The 25246-nt window shown below is 42.9% G+C and overlaps 1 long non-coding RNA gene across 2 annotated transcripts in view; it reads right to left on the bottom strand.

Moving 5' to 3' along the window:
* Positions 1-357: 357 nt before the first annotated feature.
* Positions 358-25246, bottom strand: part of LOC140629071 (uncharacterized) — a 92836-nt gene continuing 67947 nt past the window's right edge. Inside the window, exons 5-7 of one of the 2 annotated variants that reach the window (XR_012026934.1) lie at positions 17365-17546; positions 14387-14507; positions 358-4756 (exon numbers count right to left, since the gene is read on the bottom strand). This is a non-coding gene — a long non-coding RNA (uncharacterized lncRNA). The remainder of the gene's footprint in view (positions 4757-14386; positions 14508-17364; positions 17547-25246) is intronic. The other variant, XR_012026937.1, reaches the window with a different exon arrangement.

The following is a 25246-nucleotide window of genomic DNA, read 5'->3' as shown; positions in this document are numbered from 1 at the left end:
CCAAATTCCCAGCTATGGGAAGTTCTCAGCTATGATTTATTCAAATATGCTTTCTGGTCCTCTGTCTCTCTCAGTGCCCTCTGGAACCCCAATTATATGTAGAGTCTTCCTTCTGAGGTTATCATTTATTTCCCTTAACCTTTCCTCATGGTCTTTTAATTGTCTGTCTCTTTTATCCTTTGCTTCCTTCCTTGCCATCAACTTGTCTTCCGTGTCGCACACTCTTTCTTTCCTTTTTTTTATAATAAATTTATTTTTTATTGGTGTTCAATTTGCCAGCATACAGAATAACACCCAGTGCTCATCCCGTCAAGTGCCCCCCTCAGTGCCCGTCACCCATTCACCCCCACCCCCCGCCCTCCTCCCCTTCCACCACCCCCAGTTCGCTTCCCAGAGTTAGGAGCCTTCATGTTCGTGCACTCTTTCTTTCACCTCATTAACCCTCCTTGATAGGACCTCCAGTTTGGATTGCATCTCATTTAATTGATTTTTTATTATGGCCTGAATAGATCTAAATTCTGCAGTCATAAAGTCTCTTGAATCTATTATGCTTTTTTCCAGATACACCAGTTGCTTTATAATTGTGCTTCTGCATTGGCTTTCTGACATCGAATTGTAATCCATATTCTGGAACTCTGTGGCAGAGTGTTCTCTTTCTGATTCTTTCTTTTGTAGTGAGTTCTTCCTTCCAGTCATTTGCTCAGTGCAGAGTGGCTGTATGAGTGGGCTGAGTCAAGAGTATTAACCACGACCTAAGTAAATTTTACCCTAGAGGATTCTGATGAGGTCAGAGACCAGAAAATGAAAACAAAGATCACAACAAAATAAAACAAAAGGACCACTGAAGTGAAAAACACATTTTAAAACAAAGCAGTAAAAAGTAAAAGGCCAAGAATCTCAAAGAAGAAGAAGAAAAAGAAAAAAGAAAAAGAGAGGGGGAAAAAAAAGCAAAAGTAAAGGGGGCGGGGAGAAAAAAAGAGGAAAAAAAAGATAAGAAAAAGAAAGAAAGAGGGGGTGGATGGGAATTTGGTGGTGGTGAAGAAGTTGTAGTGGAGGGAGAATGTAGTCTACCCTAGGGGTTCTGGAGGGTGATACTCCTAGTTCCAATTGTATTAAGTTCTATGTGTTAGGAGATGCTCAATCCCAAATGTATATAAACCAGCAATACTTGTAGAAAGCCCCAGCAGTGACCAGCAAAACATAAACAAGATAAAAAGAGGGGGCCAGAATGGGAATGAAGAGAGAATATAATCTCACGGAATGAACCGGCACACTATACCACTTGGTTCTGGGTGCATGCTGGTCATGTTTCAGAAGGCATTAACTTCTGTCATTGTAGAACAAAACAAGACAGAGAAAACAAAAAGCGCAAAACAAGATCTCACATATCTCCCAAAATTGAATTGAGTTTGTTGAGGGGAATCTAGAAGTGAAAAATATATCTAAGACAAATGCATATGTAATTGTAGGCATACGAAAGTCAAAAAAGGAAGAAAAAAATGAAGAGGTGGTAAAATATTGTATTTAAGGTGGGAAAAGAGAAAAAATATTGGAAGCTTTTCGTCTGATATATAAACGAGTTGTACTGGGAAAAGGGGTGGGGGGGAAGGGAGGGTACCCTCTAGTTCTATATACCATAAATCTCTCGACTTCCCCGGGAGCTTTCCAGTGCTGCTTGGTCAAGAACTTGCTCTTCCCCTGTTCTTCCAGCTGGTCCTCTGGGCGAGGGTTCTGCTGTGCTGATTCTCACATGTGCGTGCATGCACCTGGGAGAGCTGTCCCGCCCCCTGCCAGTTGCCGGCTCAGTGGTAGATGTTTACCTTGTGAGGCCTCTGTTCCCTGGTAGTGCTGCCTCTCCCAGGCACAGGGGGAAACAAGGAGGAAATCAACAATGGAGGTGGCCAGAATTCCAGCTCTGGGGTCAGCTCCCTGCTAGTAACTACCGCAGTCTTCCAGTTCGCACTGGACTAGTGCGACACCTCCGGGGCGGTGTGGGGGGCACTGATCCGAACAGCTTGCAGGGCACCCAGTGAGCGGCAGGAGAGTCCCCACTGTCCTGTGCCCTCCCTGCTTCCGCCTGTCTCAGGGGTAGAGCAGGATCGTGGGCTTTGTCTGCTCGGTGCCCTGGGATCCAGGGCCCTGTGCTGCTGGGATGGCGCCTCTGGGGCACGTGGCTCCCCAAGGCAGCAGGGCACAGACACCTCCGTCTGGAGGCGCCCGCCTAACCCACTGGCTTCTCCCAGATGCCCTGCCACGTGCCGCCAGCCCTGTACAGATCTGCCCAGTCTGTGGTGTGTTTTCCCTCCAGGGGCCCCTCCCGTATTCGTGTCTCTGGGAAACTGGAGGCTTCACTGCCCTTCCTGCTAAGGAAAGGAAGCTAAGCACTTATCTCTACCTGATTCCCCTGCTAAGCACTTTTCCCTCGGGGGAAAAGTCCACGGTGGAGTTTCAAATTTCCTGCTTCTCCAGGGCTGGGCTTTCCTGTCCCTCCAGGAAGCTTTATCTGGGCTCCTCGTGGTGCCCCTCCCCAACTTGATCTTTTTTCTTTTATTTTTTTCCACCTTCCTACCTTTATTTTTTTTTATTTATTTTTATTTTTTTATATTTTATATTCTTTTATATTTTTTATTATATTTTTATTTCATTTTATTTTATATTTTTTATATTTATTTATTTATTTTTTATTTATTTCTTTTATTTATTTATTATTTTTATTTTATTTATTTTATTTATTTATTTATTTATTTTTATTTATTTCTTTTATTTTTCTTTTATTTTTTTCCACCTTCCTACCTTGCTAGAAGCAAATGCTCCCTTCTCTCTGGAGCATTCTGATTGTTCTCTTTTTAAATCTCAGGTCGGAGTTGTCAGTGTTCGGGATGATTTCAGAGTTATCTCAGTAAGTTGGTGGGACCAGGTGAGTCGAGGACCCCTCCTCTTCTGCCATCTTGCCCCGCCCCCATACCGTGTTATTAGTTTCAGAAGTAGCATTAAGTGATTCATCAGTTGCACACCACACCCAGTGCCACTACTTCACTCCTTAATGCCCATCACCTAGTTAGCCCATCCTCTCACCCAAATCCCTCAGCTACCCTCAGTTTGTTCCCTAAAGCTCAGCATCTCTTATGGTTTGCCTGGTTCTCAATTTTCATCTTGTTTTATTTTTCTTTCCCCTCCCCCATGTTCATCTGTTTTGTTTCTTAAATTCCACATATGAGTGAAATCGTATGGTATTTGCCCTTCTCTGACTGACTTATTCTGCTTAGCAGAATGTCTTCTAGTTCCACCCATTCCATTGCAAGTGGCAAAATTTCTTTCTTTTTGATGGCTGAGTATACACACACAATGGATATATACCACAGCTCCTTTATCCATTCATTGGATTGTTGATTAGGACATCTTAGCTCTTCCCATATTTTGGCTATTGTGGAGATTGCTGCTATAAACATACATGTGCCCCTTAGTTTAATTTTGAGTTTAATTTGAGCCCTTGTGAGTGGTGTGAGGTGGGATCACATTGTGGTTTTGGTTTGGATTTCCCTGGTGCCCAGTGATGCGGAATGTTCTTTTTTATGCGCCTGTTGGCCATTTGTGTGTTTTCTTGGGGGAAATGTCTGTTCGTGTCTTCTGCTCATTTCTTGACTGGATTATTTGGGTTTTTTGGGTGTTGATTTTGATAAGTTCTTTATAGATCTTGGATGCTAGCCCTTTATCTGATACGACATTTACGAATATCTAAAACTAAAAAAAGTTTTAGTTTTGTTGACTGTTTCCTTTTCTGTACAAAGTTTGTTGGGTTTTTGTTCTTTTTTAAATCTTTATCAAGTCCCAATTGTTCACTTTTGCCTTTGTTCTTCTTGCCTCTGGAGAGGCAATCAATTGCATCCATTTCTTTGCTATGGCTGAGGTCACAGAGGCTGCTGCCTGCATTCTCTGCATTTTTTGATGGATTCCTGTCTCACATTTAGGTCTTTCATCCACTTTGAACTTATTTTTGTGTTTGGTGTAAGAAAGTGGTACAGTTTTATTCTCTTGCATGTGTCTGTCCAACTTTCCCAACACCACTGGTTGAAGAGACTGGCTTTTTTTCCATTGTATATCCTTTCCTGCCTTGTGAAAGTTTAGTTGACCACAGAGTTGAGGGTCCATTTCTGACTTCTATATTCTGTTCCAAGGATCTGTGTGTCTTTGTGCTAGTAGGACAGTGTCTTGATGATGACATCTTTGTCATACAGCTTGAAGTCAGGAATTGTGATGCCTCCAGTTTTGGGATTCTTTTTCAACATTCCTTCAGCTATTCTGGGTCTTTTCTGTTTCCACGCAAATTTTGGGATGGTTTATTCCAACTCTATGAAAAAATGCTGATGGTATGTTGATACGGATTGCATTGAATGTGTAGATTGCTCTGTGTAGTATAGATATTATAGCAATATTTGTTCTTCCAACCCATGAGCATGGGAATATCCATTTCTTTGTGTCCTCCTCAATTCCTTTCTTAAGTGTTCTACAGTTTTCAGAGTACAGATCCTTTACCAAAGTGGTTAGGTTTCTTCCTAGGTATCTTATGGTTTTTGGTAGAATTGTAAATGGGATCAATTCCTTCATTTCTCTTTCTTCTGTCTCATTGTTAGTGCACAGAAATGCACTGATTCCTGTGCATTGATTCTGTATCCTGCCAGTTTGCCGAATTGCTGTATGAATTCTAGCAATATTTTGCTGGAGTCCTTTAGGATTTTTCCGTGGAGAATCATGTGATCTGCAAAAAGGGAGAGTTTGATTTCTTCTCTGTTGATTTGGATGCCTTTTATTTCTTTGTGGGTTTTTTAAGTTTTTATTTATTTCTTTATTTTTTTAAAATTTTTATTGCCAAGGCTAAGACTTCTAGCATTATGTTGCACAACAGTGGTGAGAGTGGACATCCCTGTCGTGTTCTTGAACTTAGGGTAAAAGATCTCAGTTTTTCCCTGTTTTGGATGATATTTGCTGTGAGTTTTTTTTAATATGGCTTTTATGCAAATGAGATATGTTCCCTCTAGCCTTACACAGTGGACAGTTTTTATCAAGAAAGGATGCTCTATTTTGTAAAGCACTTTTTCTGCATCTATTGAGAGGATCATATGGCACTTGTCCTTTCTTTTACGCATGTGGCATATCACACTGGTTGATTTGTGTATGTTGAGCCACCTTGCATCCCAGGAATAATGCCCACCTGTTCGTGGTGAATAATCCAGGTAAATGGGCTGTTGGATCCTATTGGCTAGTATCTTGATAAGAATTTTTGCATCTATGTTCATCAGGGGGAGTTCTTCTTTCTAGTTATTTTTCTCAGTGCAGAGTGGCTGTATGAGCGGGCGGTGTCAAGACTATCAACCATGACCTGACTAAATTTCACCCAGATGATTCTGCTGAGGGTCAGAGACCAGAAATTGAAAACAGATCAGACAAAATAAAATGAAAGGACAACTAAAGTGAAAAACAAGTTTAAAAAAAAAGTAGTAAAAAATAAAAGGCCATGAACCTAAAAAAGAAGAGAAAAAAGGAGGGAAAAAGAAGAATAGAAAAAGAAAAAGAGAATAAGAAAAAAAGGTGGGGAGGGCGGGACTGGGAGATGGTGGTGGTGAAGAAGTTGTAGTGGAGGGAGAATGTAGGGGTCCGGAGGGTGATTCTCTTGTTTCTGATATATTAAGTTCTGTATTATTAGAAGATGCTCAGTCCCAAATTTATATAAACCAGAAATACTAGTAGAGGGCCCCAACATTGACCACCAAAGCATAGATGAGATAAAGGGGGGGGGGGGCAGAATGGGAATGAGGAATCTCACAGAATGAAACAGCATGGTATAATACTTGGTTCTGGGTGCATACTGGGTCATGTTTTAGAAGGTATTAACTTCTGCCATTGTAGAGCAAAATGAGGCAGCGAAAACAAAAACACAAAACAAAGAAAACATATCTTGCATATCTCCCAAAATTAAACTGAGTATGTTGAAGGTAATCTAGAAGTGGAAAATACATCAAGGTCTGTAACTGTAGAAATATGAAAGTCAGAAAGGAAGAATCTTAAAAATGAAGAGGTGGTAAAATATTGTAGTTAAGGTGGGAAAAGAGAAAAAATTGGAAACTTACAGTCTGATCTAATGCTTTCCTGGAAAAGGGAGGAAAAAAATTAAAAAGGAGGGGTATACTCTGGTTCTATAAACTGTAAATCCCTCAACTTCCCCTGGAGCTTTCCAGTGTTGGTCCGCCAAGAACTTGCTCTTCCCCTGTCCTTCCAGCTGGTCTTTTGGGAGAGGGGCCTGTTGTGCTGATTCTCAGATGTGTGCACCCAAGTAGCTACCCCGCCCCATGCCAGGTGCAGGGCTCAGTGGGAGCTGTTTATTCTCTGAGGCCGCTGTTCCCTGGCGACCCCACTCCGCCCCAGGCACAGGGTGACACAAGGAGGAACAACAATACTGGCGGCAGCCAGTTCTCCAGCTCTGGAGTCAGCTCCCACAGTAACTACTACAATTTCCCAGTCCACACTGGCCTCATGTTCCGGGGGCGGGTGGTGCTGATCTGCACAGCTAGGGGCGCCCGGGGGCGGGGGGCAGGAGAATCCTCACTGACCTGTGCCCTCGTTGCCTCCACCTGTCCCAGGGAGGGGGGAGCACCGGATCCTAGGTTGAGTTCCGCGGTGCCCTGCTGTCTGGGGCCTGTGCTGCTGGAATCATATTCTCAGGGCGCGGCTCCCGAAAGCAGCAGGGCACAGTCCCCTCCGTCGGGAGCCTCTGCCTGAGCTTCTCCCGAGGCCCGCCGGCCCGTACTCCATCCAACCCTTTACCGAGCTCAGCCCACAGTCTATAGAACGCTCTCCCGCAGGGTGCACTTCCTCTGTTAGGGACTCTGGGAGACTGGAGGCTCCACTGCCCCTCCTGCAATTCTGCCCAAGTTCCCTACTAATCGCCTTTCCATCTGGGACAAACCTGGTGCGGATTTTTAAAGTTCCTGCTTCTCAGGGACTGGGCTTCCCTGTCCCGGGAGGCTTTTGCTACCCGGACTTAGCCAGGCTCCACGTGGGGGGCTCCTCCCCCGCTTGATTCTTTTTTTTAATTTTTTTGCGCCTTCCTACCTCGTTAGAAGCAAAAACTCTTCTCTCTGGAGCGTTCCAGCTGTTTTCTCTTTAAATCTCAGAGTGAGACCTAGATAACCTTCAAATCATCCTGAAAACCTATAAATTCCACCTGAGAGGAATTCGGAGGCTCCGCGTGGAGAGGGCTGTATCGCCAGGGAGGGGGATTCCAACAGTGCGGGCCCCAGAGCCCAGGCTGCCGGAGGACACAGCCCAGGATCCGGCGCTCCCCGCGGGACAGGCAGAGGCCGGGAGGGCACAGGACAGCAAGGACACTCCTGCCGCCACTACCCTGAGCAGTGCAGATCAGCGGCCCCGCCCCCGGAGAATCCAGAACCCTGCGGACTGGGAGCTGCGGTAGCAGTAACTACCGGGCTGGACTCCAGGGCTGGAGAGCTGGCCGCTGCCACTGTTCCTCCTGGGGCCTCACAGGATAAACAACCTCCACTGAGCCTCACGGTGGCCTCACAGGATGAACAGGTTAAACAACTCCCAATGAGCCGTGTACCAGGCAGGGGGCTGAGAAGCTCCCCCCGGTACACCTGAGAATCAGCACAGCAGGCCCCTCCCCCAGAAGACCAGCTAGAGGGAAGAGGGAAAAGCAAGTTATTGATCAAGCAGCACCGGAAAGTCCCGCGGAAGTCGAGGTATTTACAGTATATAGAATCAGAGGATACTCCCCCTTGTTCTTTGTCTTCTGTTCCCCCCACCCCATTTTTTTTTTCTTTTTTCTTCTTCTTCTTCTTCCGTTTTTATTTTTCTTTTTTCTGTTCTCTCTTTTTCTCCTTTTTCCAGTACAACTTGCTTTTGGTCACTCTGGACTGAGCAAAATGACGAGAAGGAAAAACTCCCCTCAGAAGAAAGAACCAGAAACAGTCCTCTCTCCCACAGAGTTACAAAATCTGGATTACAATTCAATGTCAGAAAACCAATTCAGAAGCACAATTATAAAGATACTGTTGGCTCGAGAAAAAAGCATAAAGGAGTCAAGAGACTTCATGACTGCAGAATTTAGATCTCATCAGTCAGAAGTTAAAAATCAATTAAGTGAGATGCAATCCAAACTGGAGGTCCTAACCATGAGGGTTAACGAGGTAGAAGAATGAGTGAGTGACATAGAAGACAAGTTGATGGCAAGGCGAGAAACTGAGGGAAAAAGAGACAATTAAAAGATCATGAGGATGGGTTAAGGGAAATAAATGACAGCCTCAGAAGGGAAAATCTACATGTAGTTGGGGCTCCCGAGGGTGCCGAAAGGGACAGAGGTCCAGAATACGTATTTGAACAAATCATAGCTGAGAACTTTCCTACCTGGGAAGGGACACAAGCATTCAGATCCAGGAAATAGAGAGATACCCCCCTAAAATCAATAAAAACTGCTCAACACCTTGACATTTAATAGTGAAACTTGCAAATTCCAAAGACAAAGAGAAGACACTTAAAGCAGCAAGAGACAAAAAAATCTCTAAATTTTATGGGGAGAAATATTAGATTAACAGCAGACCTCTCCACAGAGACCTGGCAGGCCAGAAAGTGCTGGCAGGATATATTCAGGGTCCTAAATGAGAAGACCATGCAGCCAAGAATACTTTATCCAGCAAGGCTCTCATTCAGAATAGAAGGAGAGATGACGAGCTTCCAAGATAGGCAGAAACTGAAAGAGTATGTGACCACCAAGCCAGCTCCGCAAGAAATCCTAAGGGGGATTCTGTAATAGAAAGAAGAAGTCCAAGGAAACAACCCACAAAACCAGGGACTGAATAGGTATCATGATGACACTAAATCCATATCTTTCAATAGTAACGCTGAACGTGAATGAGCTTAATGACCCCACCAAAAGGGGCAGGGTTTCAGACCGTATAAAAAAGCAAGACCCATCTATTTGCTGTCTACAAGGGACTCATTTTGGGCAGAAGGACACCTACAGCCTGAAAATAAAAGGTTGGGGAACCATGTACCATTCAAATGGTCCTCAAAAGAAAGCAGTGGTAGCCATCCTTATACCAGATAAACTAAAGTTTATCCCGAAGTCTGTCGTGAGAGATGAAGAGGGGCACTATATCATACTTAAAGGATCTATCCAACAAGAGGATGTAACATCATCAATATTTATGCCCCGAATGTGGGAGCTGCCAAGTATAACAATCAATTAATCAGCAAAGTTAAGACATACTTAGATAATAATACACTTACACTTGGTGACTTCAATCTAGCGCATTCTACAATCGACAGATTTCCCAAGCACAACAATATACAGAGACAAGAACTTTAAAGTTTTCTTTCCTTATTTATTCATTCATTCATTCATTCATTCAGAGAGAGAGAGACAGGCAGAGGGAGAAGCAGGCTCCATGCAGGGAGCCCGATGTGGGACTCGATTCCGGCCCTCCAGGATCACGCCCTGGGCTGCAGGCGACGCTAAACCGCTGCGCCACCAGGGCTGCCCGAGACAAGAGCCTTAAATGATACACTGGACCAGATGGATTTCAGAGATATTTACAGAACTTTATATCCAAACGCAGCTGAATACTCATTCTTCTCAAGTGCACATGGAACTTTCTCCAGAATAGACCACATACTGGGTCACAAATCAGGTCTGAACCGATACCAAAAGATTGGGATCATCCTCTGCATATTTTCAGACCATAATGCTTTGAAATTAGAAATAAATCACAAGAAGAATTTTGGAAGGATTCCAAGGATGTGGAGGTGAAGGGCCCTCCTGCTAAAAGATGAAAGGGTCAACCAGGAAATTAAAGAAGAATTAAAAAGATTCATGGAACCTAATGAGAATGAAGATACAACCGTTCAAATTCTTTGGGATACAGCAAACGCAGTCCTGAGAATTAAAAAGATTCATGGAACCTAATGAGAATGAAGATACAACCGTTCAAATTCTTTGAGATACAGCAAACGCAGTCCTGAGGGGTAATACATCGCAATACAAGCATCCATTCAAAAACTGGAAAGAACTCAAATACAAAAGCTAACCTTGCACCTAAAGGAGATGGAGAAAAAAAACAGCAAATAGATTCTACACCCAGCAGAAGAAGAGACTTAATAAAGATTCAAGCAGAACTCCGTGAAATAGAGACCAGAAGAACTGTGGGACAGATCAACAAAGCCAGGATTCGGTTCTTTGAAATAAAGAATAAGATAGATAAACCATTAGCTAGCCTTATTAAACAAGAGAGAGAAGACTCAAATTAATAAAATTATGAATGAGAAAGGAGAGATCACTACCAACACCAAGGAAATACAAACGGTTTTTAAACCATATTATGAACAGCTATATGCCAATAAATGAGGAAACCTGGAAGAAATGGACACATTTCTGGAAAGCCACAAACTACCAAAACTGAAACAGGAAGAAATAGAAAACCTGAACAGGCCAATAACCAGGGAGGAAATTGAGGCAGTCATCAAAAACCTCCCAAGACACAAAAGTCCAGGGCCAGATGGCCTCCCAGGGGAATTCTATCAAACGTGTAAAGAAGAAACCATAAGTATTCTACTAAAGCTGTTCGGAAAGATAGAAAGAGATGGAATACTTCCAACTCATTCTATGAGGCCAGCATCACCTTCATTCCAAAACCAGACAAAGACCCCACCAAAAAGGAGAATTATAGATGAATATCCCAGATGAACATGGATGCAAAAATTGTCAACAAGACACTAGCTAATAGGATCCAACATTACATTAAGAAGATGACTCACCATGACCACAGGGGATTTATCCCTGGGATGCAAGGTTGGTTCAACACTCGTAAAGCAATCAATGCGATAAATCGTATCAACAAGAGTAAAAACAAAACCATGTAATCCTCTCGATAGATGCAGAGAAAGCATTTGACAAAATACAGCATCCATTCCTGATCAAAACTCTTCAGAGTGTAGGGATAGAGGAAACATTCCGCAGCATCTTAAAAGCCATCTATGAAAAGCCCACAGCAAATATCATTCTCAATGGGGAAACACTGAGAGCCTTTTCCCTAAGATCAGGAAGAAGACAGGGATGTCCACTCTCACCACTGCTATTCAGCACAGTCCTAGAAGTCCTAGCCTGAGCAATCAGACAACAAAAAGAAATAATTGGCAAAGAAGAAGTCAAACTCTCCCTCTTTGCAGATGACATGATACTCTACCTAGAAAACCCGAAAGCCTCCACCCCAAGATTGCTAGAACTCATACAGCAATTCAGCAGTGTGGCAGGATACAAAATCAATGCCCAGAAGTCAGTGACCTTTCTATACACTAACAATGAGACTGAAGAAAGAGAAATTAAGGAGTCAATCCCATTGAAAACTGCACCCAAAAGCATAAGATACCTAGGAAGAAACCGAACCAAAGAGGGAAAGGATCTATACCCTAATAACTACAGAACGCTTCTGAAATAAATTGAGGAAGACACAAAGAAGATGGAAAAATATTCCATGCACATGGAGTGGAAGAATTAATATTGTGAAAATGTCAATGCTACGCAGGGCAATTTACGTGTTCAATGCAATCCCTATCAAAATACCATGGACTTTCTTCAGAGAGTTGGAAGAAACCATCTTCAGATTTGTGTGGAATCTGAAAAGACTCCGAATAGCCAGGGGAATATTAAAAAAGATATCGATAGCTGGGGTCACCACAATGCCAGATTTCAGGTCGTACTACAAAGCTGTGGTCATCAGGACAGTGTGGTACTGGCACAAAAACAGACACATAGATCAATGGAACAGAACAGAGAATCCAGAAGTGGACCCTCAACTTTATGATCAACTAATATTCAACAAAGGAGGAAAGACTATCTACTGGAAAAAAGACAGTCCTTTCAATAAATGGTGCTAGGAAAACTGGACAGCCACACACGGAAGATAGAAACTGGACCCTTCTCTTACACCATACACAAAGACAAACTCAAAATGGATGAAAGATCCAAATGTGAGACAAGAGTCCATCAAAATCGTAGAGGAGAACACAGGTCAGGTGCAGGCAACACCCTTTTTGAACTCGGCCACAGTAACTTCTTGCAAGATACATCCATGAAGGCAAGAGAAACAAATGCAAAAATGAACTATTGGGACTTCTTCAAGATAAGAAGGTTTTGCACAGGCAAAGAAACAGTCCACAAAATTAAAAGACAATCTACAGAATGGAGAAGATATTTGCAGATGACGTATGAGATAAAGGGCTAGTATCCAAGATCTGTAAAGAACTTATTAAACTCAATATCAAAGAAACAAACGATCCAGGCAAAAGACATGAACGGAAATCTCACAGAGGAAGACATAGACATGGCCAGCAAGCAGATGAGAAAATGCTCCACACCACTGGGCTTCAGTGAAATACCAATCCAACCCACAATAAGATACCACCTCACACCAGTGAGAATGGGGAAAATTAACAAGGCAGGAAACAACAAATGTTGCCGACGATGTGCAGAAGGGGGAACCCTCTTGCACTGTTGGTGGCAGTGTGACCTGGTGTAGCCACTCTGGAAACTGTGGAGGTTCCTCAAAGAGTTAAAAATAGAACTATCCTATGACCCAGCAATTGCACTGCTGGAGATTTACCCCAAAGATACAGATGAAGTGAAAAACCTGCACCCCGATGTTTATAGCAGCAATACCCGCAATAGCCAAACTGTGAAAGGAGCCTCGGTGTCCACTGAAAGATGAATGGATAAAGAAGATGTGGTCTGTGTATACACTGGAATATTACTCAGCCATTAGAAACGAGAAATTCCCACTATTTGCTTCGACGTGGAGGGACTTGGAGCGTATTGTGCTGAGTGAAATAAGTCAATCTGGAAAGGAGAAACATTATATGGTCTCATTCATTTGGGGAATATAAAAAATACTGAAAGGGGAAAGGAGAGAAAATGAGTGAAAATATCAGTGATGGTGACAAAACATGAGCGACACCTAACTCTGGGAAATGAACAAGGCGTAGTGGAAGGGTAGTGGGTGGGGGGTTGGGGTGACTGGGTGACGGGCACTGAAGGGGCACCTGATGGGATGGGCACTGGGTGTTATGGTATATGTTGGCAAATTGAACTCCAATGAAAAATAAATAAAAATAATTAAAATAAATAAGTAAATCTCAGAGAGAATTCGTAGGTTTTCAGGATGATTTGAAAGTTATCTAGGTAAGTTGGTGGGGACAGGTGACTTGGGGACCCTACTCCTCCGCCATCTTGCCCCGCCCCTCGTCTGATGTTTTGGACCTTTCTTTGCTCCATAGATTTGCTAGATGCAAGCCTACGTTGGTTTTCTGTGAGAGAGGTCTGCTGGACTTGTTCAGGAGGTGACTTGTCCTTCTAAAGATGCCAGGTCAAGGTGTGGGGTTTAGCATAGTGGTTTCCAGCCTTCCTTGGAGGTGCTGTGTTTGCCTCCGAAGCCAAACTGCGCTGGTGGGCAGGACGAGGGAGTGGTGGTGAAGTACGTAGTCGATGGCATCACCCTGCCCTCTTGTCCCTGGGGATGGAATTTCCAGCCACTGCTGTTCAGGAAGCCCTCTTGGGAAAGCAAACAATCTCCCGTGTCCCTAGCTTTTGTCAGTTCACTACCTTTAACCTGCCTGTGCCTAGCCTGTCAGCACATCCAGAGCCACAGATCTGTATTTTATCTCTGGCCAGTGGCTGGGATTCCAAACTCCAAGTTTTATAGGGCCTGGTAAGGTGCAGACCCATTCCTCTATCCCAGATAAGAGGCTTGGGGCATGGCCAGCACCATCCCATCCCTGAAAAGCAGTAGCACAGTGGGGGTGCACAGTGGGGGTGCAGGCTAGAGTTTATTGTAGCACTCAGCAAAAAACTGCAGCCTGGTTATCGGGTGTCTGTACTTGACTCAGTCTCTTACTCCCTTATGTCCCAGAAAAGCCATCGCAGAGGCTTGAACCTATTGTGGCAGACAGCGAAAAGCAACAGCCAGGTTTTCTGCAATCTGCTCCATTCTCTGCTTTCAGCTAGTTTCTACCACAGAAAAGCAGCTGCTATGTGCACACTGAGGTTTACACACACACAGACACACACACACACAGCTATCTATCTATCTATCTATCTATCTATCTATCTATCTATCTATCTATCTATATCTATCTATCATCTATCATCTACCTATCATCTCTAAACAGACCATAGGTGGTGACATCTCTAGACCCCTATTCAGCAGGAAGAAGTTATAGAAGATGATATTCCACTCCCAGTCAACTTGAAGATTTAACGGTCAAAATAATTCAGAGGGGAAATGATGTGGGGGACAGAGGCAAAAGAAAAATTAAATGGCCTTACCATTCACAGTCCATTGACAAGTCTTTGAAACAGGCAGAGTGACACTCTTGTAGGAACCAGCTGCCTGAATGTTAATACTTTGTGAAGGACAAAAGGCAATCTTAGCCCAACGCTCAGGATCCTGTAGGTGTATTTTAACATTATAAATTCCTTTAGAAATTTCCGGTATCTCCTCTCCCCAAGACACATATTGGCAATCATTCCCCTAAGCATAGGACCCACCGATATACATCTGAAGGGTCTCAAAACTACGGGCTTATTAGACAGTAATAAGTGACCTTTCCCCAACAATAGCTAGCCCCCTCAAGGTCCTGGAAACCTGTTTCCAAAATTCCTCAGAGATTTATGGTATTCCTAACTTCTCCCAACTCCCAACTGTATAATAACCACCCCTTAATATCCTATTGTAGCTCTCCCACAAGGCCTGTCCTGTGGGACAGCTTCAATAAAACCACCTTTTTGCACCAAAGACATCTCAAGAATTCCTTCTTGGCCACTGGATTTCAACCCTAACGTCTCTCCTACATCACTCTAGTCCAAAAGAAGGATGAAAAATGGATGTTAGGTGGTCATACAAATGAGACACAGCCGTGTCTACCATCATTTTAAATTTGGAAGGTTGGCTCAGTTGGCAGTGGTTTTAACAGTGCATCCATGCATCCAGGCAAAACCCAGGTTTCAGTGGCCTATCCACCAACGGGGGAAGGAACTTGTGACTCAAGTTAGAGTCACAGAACCACTGCGTCCCATTAGGAGTCAGTCATCTAATTCTAGGCCTCCTTGAATTGCACTTAAGATATCAAGGGCTAGTCAGTCTTGTAGGGCCATCTTTTGAATTTGTATAGGGATCAAAGGAGTCCAAATCCAGGGGCAATTTCTCTTAGCAAAGTTTTTGTCACTCCAGTGGCCTTTTTATCCAAATGAATGGAGTACTCCCTGTATTATCTTTCCCTGGTTATTATTTGGGTATAAAAAATTTCCCCTCATTATAAAGCATTTCTGAATATGCTTGTTCCTGGGCTATGTGAATTTTTTGGTCTGAATAGACTGCCCTCATGGACCTTATTGGAGGTAAGATTGGTAAAAGACAGAATATTTGCCTATTTGTGCTGCCTGCTTGGGCCATGTGGTCTACTGAATTGTTTTTTTTACATTCTAGGGTCATATCCTTTCTGCTGTCCTTTGAGGTGGTTTACAGCTACCTCCTCAGGTAAGTGTACAGGGTCGAGAACAGTTGTATTTTCAGGCTTAATATTTGATTAGGGAATTCTGGCTTGATAATGATCCCCTTTCTTCTAAATTGCTCCATGGATGAGGAAGGCATATTTGGAGTCAGTACAAATATTTTTTAAGGCTTTGTCTTAAAAATTGCAAAGCACAAGTGAGCACTACTAACTAACTCTGCTTTCCTGGCTCCTATTTGCTCTGGCCTCAATAGTCTGAGTTAGACCAACTATAGCTTACCCATCTTTTCTTATTCCCTTTTCCATGAAACTGCTGCCATTGGTAAACTGGTTGTCATCTGCATTTTCGATAGGGGAATCTTTTAAATCTGGTTGACTAGAATAAACAAGATCAATAACCTGTGAACAGTTATGCTCTATAGAAGTACGAAGGTCAGGTCCAGACATAAAGGTAGCTGGGTTTAAAGTTTGACAGTATCTCAGGCATATCTATGAGCACAGCCTAGTATTTAATAAGTCGGCCTCTCATCATCCATTGGTGGCCTCTGGTATCTAAGACATTCTGGACCTGAGGTGAAGTCATTAGAGTCATGGACTGTCTCATAGTGCGCTTTGAGGATCCTTCCACCAGGAGGGATGTTGTATGCTTGGCTAAAGCCTCCACTCAGCACTTTTGTATCAACAGAAGTGGCTGAGGGATAAAACCATCATGGAATCTTCTTTGTTTGAGGTCTATCCTTTTTTTTTTTTTTTTTTAAATTTCCTGAGCCTTGAGGATTTTTTTTTTTTTAAGATTTTATTTATTTATTCATGATAGTCACAGAGAGAGAGAGAGAGAGAGAGAGAGAGAGAGAGGCTGAGACACAGGCAGAGGGAGAAGCGGGCTCCATGCAGGGAGCCCGATGTGGGATTCGATCCCGGGTCTCCAGGATCGCGCCCTGGGCCAAAGGCAGGCGCCAAACTGCTGCGCCACCCAGGGATCCCCTGTTTGAGGTCTATCCTTAACAATATCTTAGTTACAAGGAATCACTGGCAAGTGGGAGAAAACTTGTCTCAAGAAATAAGGGCATCCCCAAGTGCATCATCCAATCCAATCATAAAGAAGGAGAGGTCATCCATTATCTCCAGAAGTCCATAGTTAACCCTAGGGAGTGGGGTATGCAGTGGCTTTTGAGGAGTGATTTTTGTCATCGTAACCACACAGATTTAGTCAAGGTGCTAGTTGAATCATACGATTGTTGGGGAGTCAATCACATTTTCAGCTCTTCAAATAATCATATGCCCATGGGGCGGTGTTATTATCCCCACAGAGTAACAAACAAGAGGACTGTGTATACGTGAGCTATCGTGGCAATTTCTCTGAAGTTTGCCTCAAGTTGTCTAGTGTAGGCAAACAACAAACTTTTAAAGACAATCTTAACTAGGATTTAACATCTGCAAAGATGTGTTATTGAAACTTAATTTTTCTGTCTAAAATCATCCTTATTTTCAGAGATAGCCAACTCGAGACTAATTTGTTTGCAAAACAAATAGAATTTTAACAAAGCTGACCTAATCATTTACATAAGTTCAACAACTGCCCATATCGATCTTTTAGAGTCTGTTTTGCTGGAACTTTTACAAGGAATCTAGATTGAACTTTTAGTAGCCCCTGTAGGCCAGAAGCCAAGATAAGTGCTTGCTGTCAGACATGCCTGCAATACCTGTAGACTTGGGCGGCTTTGTGTTCACAAGGCTCCCAAAGTATCCTGAGGTTCCTGCTGCACCTGCCAGAAAGTGACATTCTTTACTCACCTGGTGAGGCTGCTGGGAACTCTGCACACAAGGTATCAGGCCAACAGTTCCAAGGGGGCTTTATGGCTCCAGGTTTCATAAAGTCATAAACTGTGTAGTCATATATGAGTTTATGTCTGTCTCTCTGAAATATGACATTCCAGGCAAAGTCTTGTAGAATAACCAATGTTTCCAGTGGTGTCCTGTTACAAAGAGAACAGATTCCTGGAGAGCTTATGCAAATGACTATGATTGCCATGGAAGAAAGAAAAATTATTGAGACCTTTCGGATCTCAGGGGGTTCAGGTAGAGAGAAAAGTTAAATGCTTCCATTTGTTCACAAATGAATTATCAGGTTTCTGTACATCACAGATAGCTTAAGAGAAGTTTTCCTTAATCTGGAAGTGTAAACAGAGAGCCAGCAATGTTTCAAGCAAGAGCTACAAAACTGTAATCTTCTTCCTAGTTCATTTAGTCCCATATTACTAATTCTTGTTCAGTTTGAATGCAGCTTATTAATTAGTTCTGGAAAATTCTTACCCATTTCAGGTTTGGTCTTAAAGATATCAAATACCTATATTTGTCCCAAAGTCCTTTTATGAATCCCCTTGAAGATAAAAGTCATTTTGCAAGAGAATAGAAATAATTATAAATGACAAAAACTCAGAAATGGCCATTGTTGATGGTCTGTTCATTATGATGCAACTGACAAGGAAATACAGTTATTTCTGTGACACATAACACTTCAATAATCAGTATACCAAGTGATGACTTTATATAAGAACGTAACATGCCAAATAAACAAGCCTGATTAGTCAAGGAGACTTCATCTGTGATTTAAATCTTGGGGAAGCTTGTTAAAAACCTTAGAACGTTTCGGGGTGGCTAAGTTGGTTAAGCATCTGCCTTTGGCTCAGGTCCTGGATGGAGCTCCAATCCGCTCCCTGCTCAGCGGGGAGCTTGCCTCTCCCTGTCCTTCCCCCTCTGCCTCTGCCCCACTCATGCTCACTCTCTGTCTCTCTCTCAAGTAAATAAATAAAAATTTTATTGGAAAAAAAAAAGCCTTAGAAAGTTTTAAAGCATAGCCTAAGCCAGATTAGAGATCACCAAGGACCCGATAAAGGCAAAACAGAAACTGTTTTTTCTGGGAGGACAAAGGGAAAAGAAAACAACTTTGTTTACATTTTCATATCAAGAGCAAACCCACAACTCAAGAAAATTTTGTATTTTTAACACAGAGAAAGCAGACTTTCAACCTTATACCACTGTACTTTTTAAATCCATTCATTTTGATCTTAGTGCTGCCCTGACCATACATAAAATTCCTTCCCAAAGATTGCCCTTCACAAAAACCTTTTTACATCCAGATTTTGTCCCAAACCACTTCTCTCCAAACAACCAGTCTCATTCAGGACAAAACTACTTTCTTTTACCTTCAACAAGAGTGTCTTCCCTTTCCTTTGATTGTTCTTACACATACAGAGCTGCTTCTCTGATGCCCATCAGTCTTAATTAGCAGAAGTTTAACTCTTAGAAACCTTAGTCTCCAGTGAAAACCAAGTAGTAACCAGCTGTGGACAGTTATCCCAGATCTCTTTAGATGGCAAATTTATTTATTTATTTATTTATTTATTTATTTATTTATTTATTTATTTAAAAATATTTTATTTATTTATTCATAGAGACAGAGAGAGAGAGAGAGAGAGAGAGAGAGAGAGAGAGAGAGAGGCAGAGACACAGGCAGAGGGAGAAGTAGGCATCATACAGAGAGCCTGATGTGGAACTTGATCCAGGGTCTCCAGGATCACGCCCTGGGCTGCAGGCAGCGCTAAACCGCTGCACCACCGGGGCTGCCCTAGATGGCAAATTTATGAATCAGTTAAGCACAAAGCATCTTTGCCAATAGCCTCCAATATCCTTAGTGTGTTTACAATACGAAGTCAAAAGCACAAATCTTACATCCTTTAATCAATGCTTTAGCACTTTGTTCTATTTGGGAGAGACCTAAATGTCCAATGAATTTGGTCCCATTTATCATCCAAGCAAAACTTTAAAGTTTCAGATTACCAAATACTTTGAAAGCTATCTTGACAATTACCCATGAAAACTTTGAGGCAGATCAGAGTAACCACCACTTTAAGTGTGCTAACAAATTGCAATGCAGATAACACAAGCTTGTTTGATCTTCAGCAAATCTAGATAGAATACAAGTGTCATATTTAATGCTGATAACTCTAAAGACATGACTATTTTAATTAAACCAGCAAACCTAAATTAGTTTAAAGGCCAAATATATTCCACCTGGGTCCACTTAAAAGGTCAATTTACTCCCCATTGTCAGTTTTTACCTGGGGCACCAGTGGGGAAATCTGAAGTGAGCGATGTATGCAGGCCACAACCAAAGTGGCGCAGAAACAAGAGGAGGGGAAGGGGAAGACAGAAGAGGCAGAGTGCTGCCAGAAGTCAGAGAAAGAGGGTCTGGTTTCAAAACCTCATCAGCTCTGACAGATTGGTAGATGTCGTTTGTGGTGTGTTTTGTTTTGTTTTTGTTTTTATTTTCCACCAAAGTGAAAATATGTGGTCCATATCAGGCCAGAGAAGACAGGGAATTTCCCTGAAACAAGAGGAGTTTTGGCAGTTGCTTGGGAATATTCCACAAAGTCCCTATCCCAAGATAGACTAACCACAGTTGGCTCCAATTATAGCCATTAGCCTGGAAATTAGGGAGAAGCCCCCACATCTATTAGGAGGAAGAACAGTGAGAGAGAGATGGGGGCGGGGGGGCGGAGGGAGGGAGGGTGGGAGAGAGAGTGCCAGAGCGCCAGTGTCCCCTTCATTGTGGATGGCCTGTGCTTTCTCCAACCTGGGATCTATCAGGAGGGGGCCTATTTAGATAATTATCATCCAGTATGTCAGGAGGGAGTTTACTAGACTGGTTACTGACCAAACAAGGGCTTCTACAAGAAGCCCTTAGGTCCAGATCATGAATTAGAGCCCTGTTGCCTGCAGAAGGGATCTAACCAAAAATGCTACTGTGTTACAGGAGATCAGTCCTTTCCTAAATTTTGCAACCTGACTTGTTTCCCCGGGGGCTAAAAGGCATCCCAAGAGAGAGTCCTTGGGGACTGAGGAAGAAGCCTACTGAGGTCATGCTCCTAGAGAAGTAGAGAAGGTCTATTACCAAAAATCCCTCCCAACTCCCACATGGCATTCCAGGAAGGATAGGTCAGAGGTTCCATGTGTCAAAAGCAACTGGACGTGTGTCTTTACCAAAAATTGCTATGGATCACCATCCTGCCTTACCGTGAAGGCATCCTGCCATAAAAGTCCCCATAGGTCTTCCCCATTGCATCCCAGGCTACAGGTGGGTGCCTGGTGAATGGACTGAACTACCACCCAATCCATGCCAGAAGGCCTTGTTATTGCCTGGCCAGGAGGGTTGTGCCTTACTTTTCCTTGCCTTCAAGAGCCCATGGAAAATATTGGGAAACTTTTATAAGGAGAAATCACCCAATTTTCTAGCTTTAGTAGTTATTAGTAGAGGACATTGACAGAAGACAGTAGAATTAGAAATCCATCATGGTCTAAAGGACATTCCAACACCTGTGGTCTTTACAGCCAACCTCTCTAGGAAATGGTCCCTAGTCAGGTTTTAATTCAATCCAGTACTGGTTTCAGCCAGCTCTGAGTGGATATCCTGTGGTCAGAACCAGCTAGACCAGGGATGTGAAAGGGATCACATTGACCAAATGAGGAGAAAACCTCACACAGGAGTCCTAAGATTGGCAGGTATCCTGGTGATTTAAGTGGCTGTCCTGTGCCCAAGACAGACAATTTTGTATAAGGACAAGGAATAGAGAGAGAGCATCAAGTATGTAAGTCTTATTATCATCCCAGCCACGGTACTCGCTTCCAGCCAAAAGGCAGGCTTTCTCCTCCCCACCGAGTAGTCTTGGGGTAGAAGTTTGTAGCCTGAGCAATCAATGTGAAAGGGTTCCAATAAGACCATAAGACTGTACTCCCTGGAAAGTCCCTGAAATGAGAGTAAAAGAAGAAGAGGAGGGGAGGGGAGGGGAGGGGAGGGGAGGGGAGGGGAGGAGAGGAGAGAAGAGAAAGTACCACCAAGTTTACACCAGAGCTCAGAGTCCAGGTGAAAAGACTCAAAGCCCCAAGTTTGGGTGCCAAACGATGTAGGAAAGATGTTACGATTTGGGACTATGGACCAAGAGAGCATTCCGAGACAACTATGGTGCAAAAAGGTAGTTTTACTGAAGCATGGGGACAGGACCCATGGGCAGAAAGAGCTGCACTGGGGTCATGAGGAGTGACCTGTTATATACTTCAAGTGAGGAAAAGGTTAGGGAGAGCATAAGTAAGTTATTTTGGAAGCAAAGATTCCAGACCTTGAGGGACTAGCTATTGTTGGGAAAGTGTCATTTATTACTGTCTAATAAACCCTTAGTGATGAGACCTTTCAGATGTATATCACTGGGTCAAACGCTTGGGGGATGATCACCAACATATATTTTGGGGAGTAGAGATAAAGGAAGTCTCCAAAGGAACTTTTATATGTTAAAGGAGGCCTACAGGATCCTGGGGGTTGGGCTACGGACTGTCTTTTGCCCTTACACAGGAATTGACATGCAGGCAGCTGAGTTCCTAGAGGAAGGTCACTCTGCCTTGAAACATTTAAGGACTTGTCAGTGGACTGTAAATAGTAAGGAAACTTGAGTTTTCTTTTGCCTCTGTTTCCCAGATCAGGTAGACATGGTACATGTCAGGGTACCCTGATATAGACTTAATTCATTGATGTGGCTTTCTATGACTTGGTTACCTATCCCACTAAAGTCCATTAAAATCCTCATAATGGTGCAGGCAGTGCAAAGTAGTAGCTCAGGCCAAAGATCTCCTGATCTCTGTCAGCTGAGGATGTTAGAGTGGGCTTATCTGGGTGGACATTGAGGCAGGCAGGCAGACAGGCAAGTTAGTGGAAGCTTAAATGAGTCGTGAGTCCAAGCAGTTGTTTCTCATTGGGGGCGCCTGATACAGTTCCTCTTCCTGGCAATGATGGCTAATGCGGATACAATTCAAGAGACCAAACTTTCCAAAGAAAACTCCCATTGTTACTGACACAATATCTATCTGCCGTGTTCTGTTTGTTGGTCTCTGTTTATCTGCTTGTTTGTTTCTTTGTTTGTTTAAAACGAAGAACAAAATGATGACGGGCACTGAGGTGGGCACTTGACGGAATGAGCACTGGGTGTTATTCTATATGTGGACAAATTGAACACCAATAAAAAATAAATTTATAAAAAAAAGAACAAAATGAAACCCTAGAAGTGCAGTGAAGTCTGTTTTTCCCCCCTTTGCTCATAAACTCATGAAAGACAAAATCAGAGACAAATGTTGCCTGTTAATTCTACAACAATACCTCATCCAGCCTAAATCAAAATTACTCTCTAAAGTGCTGCTGCCTTCCTCCTAGACCAAACATACCAGTCAAGTTCCCACTTAAGCGTGAATCCTGAGAATAATAAGAGAGGTTATCCTGGGTCCTGGGGGAGAGAAGGGTTCGAGATTGGATGATCTCTGGTAAATCATTGGAGCAATTCCAATATTTACTATGATTACATTGCAATCCATGACAGGATTCTCCTTTAGAGGCAGCCTTACATTCTGCATCAGTGTCAGGGACCTGATCTTTGCCAGGGATGGGGACCGGCTGCACACAGGAATTTGGTGGCCACACAGACTTTTTTCCCTCTAAACCACATCAACTGTACATTTTGGCTCCAAAAAATAAGCAACATTGTGTCATTGTGTTGGGCGTGGATCCGAAACCTCCACAATCCCAGAAAGCACTCAGTCTTTAAGAACATCTTGTGAGAAATGTTGCGAACAACTTTTCAGAAAGACTAATTATATGGTCATCAAGACAGTGTGGTACTGACACAAAAACAGACACATAGATTAATGGAACAGAACAGAGAATCCAGAAGTGGACCCTGAACTTTATGCTCAACTAATATTCGACACTGGAAGAAAGACAGTCTCTTCAATAAATGGTGCTGGGAAAATTGGACATCCACATGCAGAAGAATGAAACTAGACCACTCTCTTTCACCATACACAAAGATAAACTCAAAATGGATGAAAGATCTAAATGTGAGACAAGATTCCATCAAAATCCTAGAGGAGAACACAGGCAACACCCTTTTTGAACTGGCCACAGTAACTTCTTGCAAGATACAACCATGAAGGCAAGAGAAACAAAAGCAAAAATGAACTATTGGGACTTCATCAAGATAAGAAGGTTTTGCAAAGCCAAAGAAACAGTCCACAAAATGAAAAGACAATCTACAGAATGGGAGAAGATATTTGCAAGTGACTTATCAGATAAAGGGCTAGTATCCAAGATCTATAAAGAACATATTAAACTCAATACCAAAGAAACAAACAATCCAATCATGAAATGGGCAAAAGACATGAAGAGAGATCTCACAGAGGAAGACATAGACGTGGCCAACACGCACATGAGAAAATGCTCTGCATCACTTGCCATCAGGGACATACAAATCAAAACCACAAGGAGATACCACCTCATACCAGTGAGAATGGGGAACATTAACAAGGCAGGAAACCACAAATGTTGGTGAGGATGCGGAGAAAGGGGAACCCTCTTACACTGCTGGTGGGAATGTGAAATGGTGCAGCCACTCTGGAAAACTGTGTGGAGGTTCTTCAAAGAGTTACAAATAGACCTGCCCAACGACCCAGCAATTGCACTGGTGGGGTTTACCCCAAAGGCACAGATGCCATGAAACGCCGGGACACCTGCACCCCGATGTTTCTAGCAGCAATGTCCACAATACCAAACTGTGGAAGGAGCCTCGGTGTCCATCGAAAGATGAATGGATAAAGAAGATGTGGTTTATGTATACAATGGAATATTTCTCAGCCATTAGAAATGAAAAATACGTACCATTTGCTTCAATGTGGATGGAACTGGAGGGTATTATGCTGAGTGAAATGAGTCAATCGGAGAAGGACAAACGTTATATGTTCTCATTCATTTGGGGAATATAAATAATAGTGTAAGGGAATAGAAGGGAAAGGAGAAGAAATGGGTAGGAAATATCAGAAAGGGAGACAGAACATAAAGACTCTTAACTCTGGGAAACGAACTAGGGGTGGTGGAAGGGGAAAAGAGCGGGCGGTGGGGTTGAATGGGTGACGGGCACTGAGGGGGGCACTTGACAGGATGAGCACTGGGTGTTATTCTGTATGTTGGCAAATTGAACACCAATTAAAAAATAAATTTATTATTTTAAAAAAGAAAGACTAATTAAAGGAGTAATCATCCTCTTAAGTATGAAAATGCACCTGATTTTGCTAAAACATGTGTCTCTCCTGGTTCATCCATGAAACTGACCCTTTTTGCCTACTCACCCAGCAGGTAACTTCATGGAGTAAAACTATGGCTCTACAGTACTGGTGGGCTCCACCCAGCGGGACCAATGAACCTTCGCTTACTGATGCAGAAGGTCAACACTCCATAGAACTGATTGAAACAAGGCACTAAAAAATTATAGCCTGTCACAGCTCACTTAGTTAAGGAAGGCTACGGATTCCTAAATCTCAACCTCCAATTCCTTTGTAAGTCCTGCACTTGAAGCCATGCTAACAACTGGAAGTAGCTGTTGAAAAACAAAACAAAACAAAACAAAAACAACAACAACAACAAAAACATGTTCCCTTTATTACAGCAACTCTAACCAGATATGGTCCCTAATCAAATGCATTCACAATGACATGAGTACTAAATGGCTTGGAGTTACAGACTTGGCTAACCAGGTCTGCTCAGTCAGTAAAAAAAGTGTCAAAAGTCAACTACAATTCATCT

This window comes from Canis lupus, chromosome Y (assembly GCF_048164855.1).
Source record: "Canis lupus baileyi chromosome Y, mCanLup2.hap1, whole genome shotgun sequence".
NCBI lineage: Eukaryota > Metazoa > Chordata > Mammalia > Carnivora > Canidae > Canis > Canis lupus.
The sequence above is the reverse complement of the archived record's forward strand: the minus strand, read 5'-3'. Positions and strand labels throughout refer to the sequence as shown.